Source organism: Mus caroli, chromosome 1, assembly GCF_900094665.2.
Source record: "Mus caroli chromosome 1, CAROLI_EIJ_v1.1, whole genome shotgun sequence".
NCBI classification, from domain to species: domain Eukaryota; kingdom Metazoa; phylum Chordata; class Mammalia; order Rodentia; family Muridae; genus Mus; species Mus caroli.
Window position 1 is genome coordinate 172,336,729 of NC_034570.1, and position 11,525 is coordinate 172,348,253.

Here is an 11,525-nt window from a genome sequence, read left to right on the forward strand (position 1 = left end):
CAACTTGCTTCTTGGTCATGATGTTTTGTCCAGGAATAGAAACCCTGACTAAGACACCGGCCATATTGGTTTGTGTGTCTGTTTATTTGTTTGTTTGCTTTGCTTTGGGAGATAGGGATTTGCTGGCCTGAAGCTTGCATCCCTCCGGTGTGCTAGGACCCCGACTTGCATCACCATGCACAGCTATGGATGAGGTCTTGTATTCTTCTGATCCAAACCATTAAAGTCAGTTCACTGTGTTGCTGATGCTGTGTGTTATCCTCCCCACTACTTCCCCATCTTTCTGTCTGTCTGATCAGGGTGTGTGTTAGGAGATGTGGTAAGGCCAGGCCTAGCTGACATGGGGAGAGGAGATTTGACGTGTTCAACAATACTTCCAGAAGGAGTTGGGTTTTTGTATAAAAGAGAAAGCTATAACTATATACTTTTTTCCTGCTACATGGTAACAGACTTGTATTTAGAAGGAATAAGTGATCTCTTATCCTGAATAATAAGAGGCTTTAAGTTTTTGTGATTTTTTTTATCACCTACATTTAAAAAACAGATTTATTTATTTTATTTTATGTGTGAGTGTTTTGACTATATATAATTGTGTACCATGTTCATCCAATGCCTGCCATGCAGGTACTAGGAGTTGTATTTGGGATTTCTGGAAGAGCAGCCAGTGCTCTTAACTGCTGAGTCATCTCTCCAGCCCCACCTATATTTTTAAAGACTCATCTTTTGGGAGTGAGGAGACAGCTCAGTTTGTAAAATGAGTTTTGCCAAGCAAGCACAAGAAGCTTGAGTTTTGACCCCCCAAGGCCTACATAGTAAGCCAGGTACTGCAGCGTCCTAGTAGCAAGGGGAGGCAGAACTCCTGGGGCTTGCTGGCTTACAGTCTAGCTCCAGGATCAGTGAGAGGTACTGGATCAAAAAGAAAAACAAAAAAAGATGGAAAGCAATTGAGAAAGACAATCAACAGTGACGCCCTGGTCACCACATACATTTACATTTGTGCGTGCACATGTGTGGGTGTGCACACACAACACCCACCCCCCCAATCTTTTGAGTAGATTTGACATTTCCTATCTTTGCTAATATCCAAAATTGTATTATTGGATACATTTTTTAAAAAATTAAAGTCGTGACTCCAGAGAAAGGAATCCATAAAACTTTCAACTCAGGAAATGCTCCTGGTTGCTAGAAGGGTGAAGCACTAGGAAGATGCTAAGGTAGCAATAATGTGTCTTGCAATGAGGGATGCTAGGAGTCTGGCTGCAGTATCATCTCCATATGGAGCAGATGAGTTAGTCTTGCCGACTTGGCTAGCTGGACTGACAGCTCCTGATTTCTCTAAGAGAACCCTTTCTGAAGTTATATATTCAGAAAGTGATTCAGCTAACAGCGTTTCCCTGCCTTTAGAAAGGTGTGCAAACACAAATCACAGAGAACATGCAAATAGAAGAGGCTATTTCTGATCTGAGAGATCAGAGAAAACTTCACAAGGAGGTTATAAATTCCCTTGGCCTCAAGGGATGGAGGCGCCATCTTTTTGTCACTGTAACAAAATTCCTGAAACAATCAGCTTGGGAAGAGGGACAGTTTGTTTTGAATCACGGTCTCTGGGGTCTCTGCATGCTTAGTTGGTCCCGTGGCTTTGGGCTGGTGGTGGTGCATAAATAAAATCAGGGTAAATTACAAAGAATAGAAAGTCATTTCTTAGTTCTACAAGCATTTTCATGGGCAAAAGTAAGGAATTATAAATTGATATTTGAATCTCAGTATCTCAATTTAACTCCAGACCAACTAGTCACAATTTGTCCCTGTGTCCTCTTGTTAAGGATTAGTAGTACTCAAAACTGTGGCCACAAATTAGCACCAGAAGCATCTGAAGCATTCATTTAAAATTCAGGTCCCCAGGCCTTGCTCAAGATCCACAGCTTCAGAAACTGAGGCCTTTGATGTTCCCCCAAGTGTCTTCCTCCCACACAAGCCCACGCCTGTTTCAGCAGCACATTACCGAGTCCAACTTTCTGTTTGTGTGTTTGCCTCCCACTATCAGTGAGAGCTGCTATTTTTAGGTTGTATAATTGCCCAGTCAAGTTCACAGTCCTACAGAGCTCCAATTTGCTGAGCAGTTAACTAAGACTCTTTCTTCTTTTTTGCCATTTCCTTTCTGTCCTCAGGCAGCGGCACCTACCTTAGCCTTCATAAAGCTCCAGGGAAGAAATAAATCTGATGTTTGTTGTTGTTGTTGTTTATGTGTTTACTGTTCCCCTGTATGAATTTGTAATTCTTCTCAGAACCGTGTCTCATTTGTCTCTGAATGCTCAGGTATGTGGCATGAAGCACTGGCATAGCAGATGCTTGCAAGTATCTATGGTTTGGGCATGGGCAGATGGCTCAGTTTGTAAAAGCACTTGCTATATAATCCTGATGACCCGACTTTGAGCCCCGAACCCATGTGAGGAAAACCAAAGTGGGATGGAATGGTGTGTGGGTAAATCTCAGCGTAAAGTCAGTTCCTTCCTACAACACAATACCAGAAACAAGAGAGAGCCTGCCTCAGAACAAGATGAGAACCAGCCCCTTAAAAGTTGATCCCTACTTGCACACTGTAGTATGAAAATACACACATATACACAGACACATACACACACACACACACACTCATACACAGACACACATGCACACACACTGGCATACAGACACACGTGTATATACACATGCACACAGAAATATAAATCTACAAACACATAGACACATACACAGGTGCATATAAGCACACACACAAACAGACACACATTCACATGCATATACTCACATACACACCTTTTCAATATCTTTGGATTTGTTGATTAAATGATATTAGTCATTGATCTAGAGAGGAGACGGAGTGCCTGCTGTCTAACAGCGGAAGGCTCAGCACAGTGGCCCACCATTTTTAAGGCTTGAGCAATGGTAAAGTGGCGGTCGGCAGTAAGAACCACAAATGATCGATAGCCGAAGGACATTATTCTCCAATCCAAATCATGAGCAACACAGGTTCAAGGTCACAGTGCTTCTGATTTAAGATGAACTAAAAACTGCTGTCTACTGAAACTTTGACAAAAATTATGGTCCCCGAGGTGACATGTATCATTAACTGCTTTCTTCTTTTCCAAATGTGACATCATTGTTTGGGATGCTAAGCCACAAATAATGGTTTAGCAACTGAGATGACTCTACAGTTTTAAATGGAAAATAATCCCTACAGCAGTGTCTCTAATGTCTTCTGTTCACTGTCCTGTACCACTGATGGGGACTTATTTTTGACTTCAGTATCAAAACTAGGGGCGATAGGGGCTGGAGAGATAGCTCAGCAATTAAGAGCACTGACTGCTCTTCCAGAGGACCCAAGTTCAATTCCTAGTACCCCCATGGCAGCTCCCAACTGTCTGTAACTCCAGTTCTCCACTCCCAGAGCATCTGACACTGTCGTACAGACATATAAGCAAGCAAAACACTAATGAACATGAAATGAAAGTTAATAAAGTTAAAAAAATGTGCAACATGAATACATGAGAGAGCAGATCAAGCCAAGTGAGTCCACCATGCATCAGGAGAGAAAAAGCCAAGAGCTGAGAAAGGTGGGCTGCAGAATGGGTGGCACGGAATAAAAGAAGTGATAGGAAAAACCAGAGTTAGAGGTGTCTGAATTATTTCATTTTTTTTAAATTAAATAAATCACCTTCACTTAGTGTGTGTATGTATTCATGCACATATAGGCAGGCACACACTGTGCATATGTAAAGAAGTCAGAGGCATCTTGCAAGAGTCAGTTCTCTCCTCCTACCGTGTGGATCCTAGGATTTGAACTCAGGATGCCAGCACTGGTGGCAAGCCCTTTTACTCACTGAGCCATTTTGCAGGCCCTGAAATATTTCTTGATTTGGCTGATGAGATCTGAAGTAATAGTTATGGTTTGGGTGTGAATGTATCTTAGAAACAGAGGCCATGAGAGCCTTTTAAAGAGCTAGATGCCTCCTTTCCTGACCAGATTCTAAGATTCTTAAAGCATTGTTTGTTCTGAAAGAGAAATCAATCATTACCCTTCAAAAGGTATTTTTATGCATGACACTGCTACGAAGTGCTAGGTGCATGGACGTGGCTCACATGCTGAGTGGCATTCAAGTGGCATTAGCTTATCAGTTAGCTTATCAGTCGTCTCTTATGCTGACTAAAGGCATGCCAAAGGCAGGGAGAAGGGCCCTAGCTGTAACCCGGTGGAAAAGCCATTAGGATGGAGTGTCAGGCAATCCAATATGGTAATGCTGATTCCCAAGCTTAGCCTTGTTACTGTTTTCACAGGACATTTTACCCGGCAGTTTGTCCGAATGATAGTTTAAGAAGTTGCCACCAAGAATGCTCAACCACAAATAGGACATGATCACTCTCCCTACCCAAAAGAAAAGTGCAAAGATCTTCAAAGCAGGAGTGGTAAGAGTCAGAAGTCCGGGAGGAACGGAGCCATCCAGTGTGTGTGGACGTGGCAGGACCACAGCACTCATGAACTCGTAGCTGCTGTGACTGCCTGCACAAGACCCGCACAGGAACAAGCCAGTCAACATTCCAAAACGGACTGGAGAGAGTCTCACGGGCCCCATCCCTAACTGAGGAACTAAGGTGTGGCCTCTACTACATCATCATGCTCCAGTGGATGGCCCTAAACCACGGCTATATAGGTAATACAGGTTGGACTCAGCGGGGGTAGAAAAGTAATAGAGGAGGTAGAGTTAGGAAGGGGTTAGTGATAGATATAAAGGGAGTTCGAGGCAGGAGGAGAGGTGAATATGAAAGTACATTTTATGCAAGTATGGAATTCTCAAATAAAACATAAAATAATCAATCAATCAATCAATCAATCACTGCACAGAGCGGGAGGTGAGGGGCTGATGAGAAAAGCGCTGAATGTGGGTGTGCAGCAAGCAGCAACCATGGCAGGAAGGGCTCTAATTTCACCGACTGGACCAGCGAGATAAAAGAAACAGCAAGGTCTTGTACACGACTGCAAAAGACATCAAGCAATTTGTCATCCTTATCATCCATGTGCTCATTCTCTGAGAAGGGAGGGAATGCTGCCTTCAAGGTCCTTAACCACTGAACTCCTGACCTGTTCTGTACTCTGCTCTTTCTCTTGACTCTTGTATATCACACGGCCCCTCCCCGTTTCCATGTGGGAGACCAGGCCCAGAGCTGTGTGCGCGCACTGATCTACATTTACAGCCTCTCCGTAGTTCACTTGACAGGCAATCGAATTCAGCTTAGTAATACTTGAGGAGGCGAGGTGCTGCACAGGCTTCGGTCAGTTGGCCACGCAAGCTGGTCTTGGGTTGAGGATGTGGAGGAGGTAAGGCAGACGGACTCTCCTCTTCACCGGAAGTTAAATTCTGCGTTTGTATTTACTTCCATCAGGCCCTCGTCTCCTTCCACCAACGCCATCTTTCTAACCCCATTTAAGGAAACAAGTAGGTTTTTTTTTCCCTTCTCTCTCTGCCTTCAGATGCCTTAAACACTATTTTGGTCTATTCTGCATCTGTAATTCAACCAAGTAACCCAAGGCAAGCTCAGATTTCTCTCCTGTTACCGCGTATTACTGGAGAACATTGCTACCTCCTGAGCTCCTGGAAGAACCAGGTTGTGGTTCTTTAATAAGAGGGAACGCAGGAGAATGAGAAACGTGTACTTAGTGGGGAAAATCAACTGGTGGACTGAAGATTATATTGACTCTTTCCAGTCACGGTGACGTCATTTGGGGCCCTAAATTAGTGGTTACCAAGTCGTCAGTGCTTATTAGAGACAAAGCGTCCTGGGTTTCTCCCTTGGAGATTAAGGTTCAGTGGATCTGGCTGGTCTGGGTCCTGGGAACCTGTATTGAACTAGAAGGAAGATTTGGGTCTCAGCAGGTTTGGGAGATTCTGTCTTTAGGAACACATTGCTGAGCAGTGGTCTCCTCGGGAGCTGAGTACGCACTTTTATTTAGCTTTTTTCTTTTCTTATGAAAATGTATTGACTCAAACACTAAAGGAAACATTTTAAGTGTAGTCTACTCATGTTGTATCAGTTTCACTTTTCCATAATTCCTTATAACTGTATTCACATGTATCTATAAAGACAAAACGATACCAATAAAGATTCTGGTGGTGATCTTTTCTTTTCTCGTTTTTTAAGAAAAGAGGCTGGCCTTGAACTTACTGTATAGCCTTGGGCTTGCTGTATAGCAGAGGCTGACCCTGTGTTTCTGAAGTGCACCCCACCATGCCAAGGTGGGATGCTGGGGACAGAAACCGAGCCTCTGTGAATGATGAGCAAGCATTCAAACAACCAAGCTGCATCCCTAGCCTCTGTGTCCTTTACATTAAACATCAGGAGGACCTTTCCTTTGATGTCACATAAAGTTGGTGGCTTACTCAGGTTGCTGTAATAAAAGTATTATAAACTGGGTCATTCACTGGCACCAGAAGTGTGTTTCTTACAGTCCTGGAGGCTGAGGAGTAGAAGCCCAGGGGGCAGCAGACTCAGTGTCTGCGGACAGCCCACTCCAGTTCATGAATGATGCCCTCTCATGTGAGCTCCGTAGAAAGGGAGAACAAACTTCCTTGGGCATCTTTTGGTTGTTGTTGTTGTTGTTGTTTTGTGTTTCATTTATCTTCTGAGACAAGGTCTCCCTGTCTAGTGTTGGCTAGTCTGGAACTTGCTATGTAAGCCAGGCTGGTGCCTAACAGACATCTAGTGTCTAACAGAGATCTGCTTCCTTCTGCCTTCCAAGTAGTGGGATTAAAGAAGTACACCACCAGTTTTGGCTCTCTTGGGCCCCCTTGATAAAGCACTAATCCTGTTCATGAGGACTCCACACTCATTTGTGTGTGTGTACATGTTCACGTGTGTATACTCATGCATCCGTGTGTGTGTGAAGTTCAGAAGTTTGATGTTCATTGTCTTTCTCAATGTCTGTCAACTTTCTCCTTATAGATTGTTGTTGTTGTTAACGTTTGCTTTGATTTTGATACAGAGTCTCTCTACATATCCTTGGCTGCACTGGAACTCATTGTGTAGAGCGGGCTGGTCTTGAACTCGCAGAAATCCTCCTGCCTCTGTGTCCTGAAAATTGGGATTAATGGGGTGCACTACTATGCCTGTCCCTTATATTTTTAATTTCTAAAATTACACTTATTTATGTTCTGCGTGTGCATGTGTGAGTGTGTATGCATTCACTTGTGCACACATGCACACACATTTGTTACCATGGCATGGACACGGCATTCAAAGAGTCGGTTCTCAGCCAGGTGGTGGTAGCGCATGCCTTTAATCCCAGCAATCAGGAGGCACAGCCAGGTAGATCTCTGAGCTCAAGGCCAACCTGGTCTATAGAGTGAGTTTCAGGGCAGTCAGGGCTACACAGAGAAACCCTGTCTCCAAATAAACCAAATAACAAACAAACTACAAAGAGTTGGTTCACAGGCTTGGCTGCAAATCCCTTTAACCTTTGTGCTACCAACCTTATTGCTTGAGACAGGGTCTCTCACTAAACCTGGAGCTGGCTGATTCAGTCAGACTGACTTGCCAGCAGCAGGCCCTAGGGATTATCTTGTCTCCAGCTTCCCAGCACAGGAGATACTGGTGTGCTCCACCACACTCGGCTTCTTGCGTGCATGCTGGAGAGCCTTTTGCTCACACAGGAAGCAGTTTGCTGATGGAGTCATTTCCAAGTCTTCCCCCACCTTTCAGTATGATCATGTTGGTGATTAGATTTTTGATGTATGCATTTTAGGAGAACACAAATATTCAGACACTAGCAATCAATCATTACAACATTATATATCTATAATTACTCTGTCTGTTTATGGAGTGTTGAATACTTTGGCTATCATTTAAGGTTTTGTTGACATTGTAAATGATGTAATAGCTTATATCTATAACTTCTACATAGAGCTTTTTGCAGCACTGGGGAATAAGTTTTGAATAATCTTTCAGGAACAATATTAATAAGTCAAGGAGTCTTAATATCCTAAATTTAGGATGATTAATATCGGAGCATGCTAGACTTCATCGCTGATAGAAATTGGGTAACTAGTCTCGTTCTTAAAATGCTCATAAACCTTCAGCAATACGTCACCTCCAACCTTTATATTTAAAATGCGTTTCTTGTACTTGTGTGGCAACTCTGTGGTGTCATGCAGTTCCAATCGAGATGCTATGAGGCACACAAAAAAGAAAAAGTCCTATGGAGCTCAGAGTGGAGCAAAAGAAACGGTAGGTGACCCTATAGATGCAGAGGCAAGGCAATCTTAGGTAGCAATGGCAGAGCCCATGATATGTGGAATACCAGAGACATGGTCGGTAAAGAGGAAAGTAAGGTTAGGCTGTGAGCTGACTAACAAAGAAGGGGCCAAGTGGAAGTTAGAGTTCTTCAGAGCAGAACCAAAGACTGTGTAAAGACACTCATCTTAACAGCTATGGGTATGTGTATGCATATACATAACAACTCACAACTGAGGATTATATCACACCCAAAGCTTTGTGCCCCTTGGAGTTCATTTCCATTTCTCCTCTTGTCACAAGCAACCATTGATGGTCCTATTCATTCTGTAATTGTTCTAAAGCTTTGTTTGTTTGTTTGTTTGAGACAGGGTCTCACTCTGTAGCTGGGACTGGCTTGGTACTTGTTAGATAGCCTAGGCTGGCCTCAGACATATGTCAATCCTACCTTAGCCGCCCAAGTGCCAGGATTGCAGGTGTGAGACATTATGCCTGGCTGTCCTAGAATTTTGCATAATTAGAATTATAAACACTTGGGAAACAGACGAATTAAATACCATACAGTCTTCACTTTTTTTTTTTTTCAGTACTGGGGCTAGATAGAGCCCAAGGTCTTTTGTATCTGAGGCAAGTATTCTATCACTACCCTCACCCCGAGAACTTGTCTTTCGTTTTGTTTTTGTTTTCTGAGGCAGGTTCTCACTGTGTAGCCCAGGCTGACCCTTATCTTGAGATTCTCCCGTCTCTATCTAGTGAATGCTGGTCTTACAGGCAGGTGCCCCTATGTCTCCTTGCTCACAGTTTTTAGCTTTGAAGTCTTTGTCCTTTTTGGATATGGATAGGACTCTCAGGTCTTGTCCTGAGAGACTGTGCATGACCCCATTGGTCGGTACTCTCTTATGACCTTCAGAGTCAATCTTTCTGCATTTCCCTTCTTCCAATATGAATGGTATTGTGCCATTATAACGTAAGTTCACACCACTGCCACCTTTGAGAATCACTCGGCCATTTTAATGATCTCATGCTAACCAAAGACACTGACCTACTTAAAGGATGTTCTAAAAAGATGTGGAGTAGCGTTCCCTCGCTCCACCCCTCCTTAAGTGCTCATCTTTGATGGGTACCAAATATTTAACGACCCCAAACCAAAGCAATTGCTCATGTCTTTGTTTTACATCCCTTAGCTTCCCGATATTATTTTTAATAGCTCCTCCATAACCATATAACAGCTTCTTTTCTAAAAGGTCACTGGGCTCCAGGAAATAATGGCCATTTATATAGGCTAGTCAGTGACTTCAAATAGCTGTGTGGGGCAGGACGGTTCCCAGCCGGGCTGTTGAAGTTGGCAATGGAAAATTTAAATTTCACAGCAGAGATTTAAAAATAATCATGTTGCAGACACAGAAAGAGAAGTGTTGGAATCTAGTGTGCCTTAATAGAGACATTTACAATCTGACTAGTGAGATCACAGTGCATGCACATGTGTGCATACACACACATACACACACACACAATGTGCACAGACACATACACACATAATACATACACATACGGCATATAGCTACATGCACACAAACAGAGGGGAAGCTTAATCTAAATGAAGAAGTTTATTTCTTTAGGGAACAACATCCTCTTTTCCTTCTCCCTCTCCCGTGTAGTATGTATGTGTTCATGTGCATGTGTGCAGGAGGTCAGAGGTCAATGTCAAGTCTCTTCTTCAATTACCTTCCACTAGGTCCTTCCTGAGCCTGGGGCCCTACTTAGCTGGCCGGTGAGCATCAGAGATGCACCTGCCTCCACCTTCCTGGCGCTGGGGTTACAGATGCTCAACGCCCTTGATCTTTATACACATGTCCTCCCTCAGCGTGCACAGCAGCTGCTTTACTCGCCTCCTTGGCCCCTCATCTTTGTTCTGTGTAAGAGCCTGTTCCAATGGTGGTTTCAAACTTCCTCTTCTCTTTCAGCTTTAGACTCACAGCTCCTCACTCCATGCACAAACTATCGAGCAGCAGATGGCAAGAGAAGGGCGATTTTTTTTTTCAGATTGAGAAATAAAAAGAAAAGGAGAAAAGATACTCTGGTTACTGTAAGAACTGCACAGGCGTTGAGTAAGCATCCTGAAGCCGATACACTGTTTCAAACCTCCTATATACGCTTTTGTAATGGTGACTTTGTTACAAGATCCCTCCTGGCAGAAGGGAGTTGATAAAATGTTTCATAATATAGAGTTTACAGGGAGTTTTCCTTTGGTTACATTACAGGAATACATTTTTTTCCCTCTGAAACTCATTAATGGCTTTCATCTTTGAAAGCACAATGGGTCCTGTAGAATTGATCACATACTTTGCCTTGTCCTGGAATTGTTAACACTCAACCTTAGAGTCCAGCTTTATGGCTGCCCTGTGAATAAGATGTTACAGCTTTCATTTTGTTCCTGGCTTCATTGTGCTCTTCAAACTTTATATCCTCCTCATTCTGAGGGACCCACTTATCTTTATCATTATGGGTTATTGTGGAAGGACTCTGATGCATTACATGGTTTTTGTAAACAATTACATATAAATAAAGAACGAATTTAAAGGGAGAGCTACATATTTTAATAGGAATTCTGGGGCCTGTTTGATGAACAGGTAATTTACTATAATCCAACTTTTTATTGGAGTAGTTTATTGTAGTGTTTTTAATGCACCCACTCTGAATTCTGGCTAATGACAAGTTTAAATCTTTCCTAATGCCAGAGTAACATAGTAAGACTTTATCTGAAAAAAAAAAATCAAGCTAAAACAACCACAACCACAAAACCCAAAACCAATCAAATCTTTCATAATTTCAGCTATGGTATTTAATTTGTGCCTCAGTTTCCTTGTCTGCGGTAATAAAAGTAACAATTTTTTTTATCATATTAAACTAGATAATCGCTTCTCAGCCTTTTGGCTAAGATCAAGCGTAAATTATATAAAAAGCATTAAGCACATAGAACTGTGTCTGGGGTGCAGTTTAAGGTAAACATTGCTAGATGTTAGGAATCACCGCTAAGTGTTTCCAGTGTAGGTTCTTTGTGTTTAAGACGTCACTGGCTTTTGGTCATGACGTAGCTAGTGTATTAGTTATGCATATTACTGCATGGAAAATTACCTCCAAATTTTTGGGAAAAAATATAATGTAAAGAGTAGGAGGCATGGCTCAGCATCAATTAAGAACACTGGCTGCTCTTGGAGAGGACCTGAGTTCAACTCCCAGCGCCC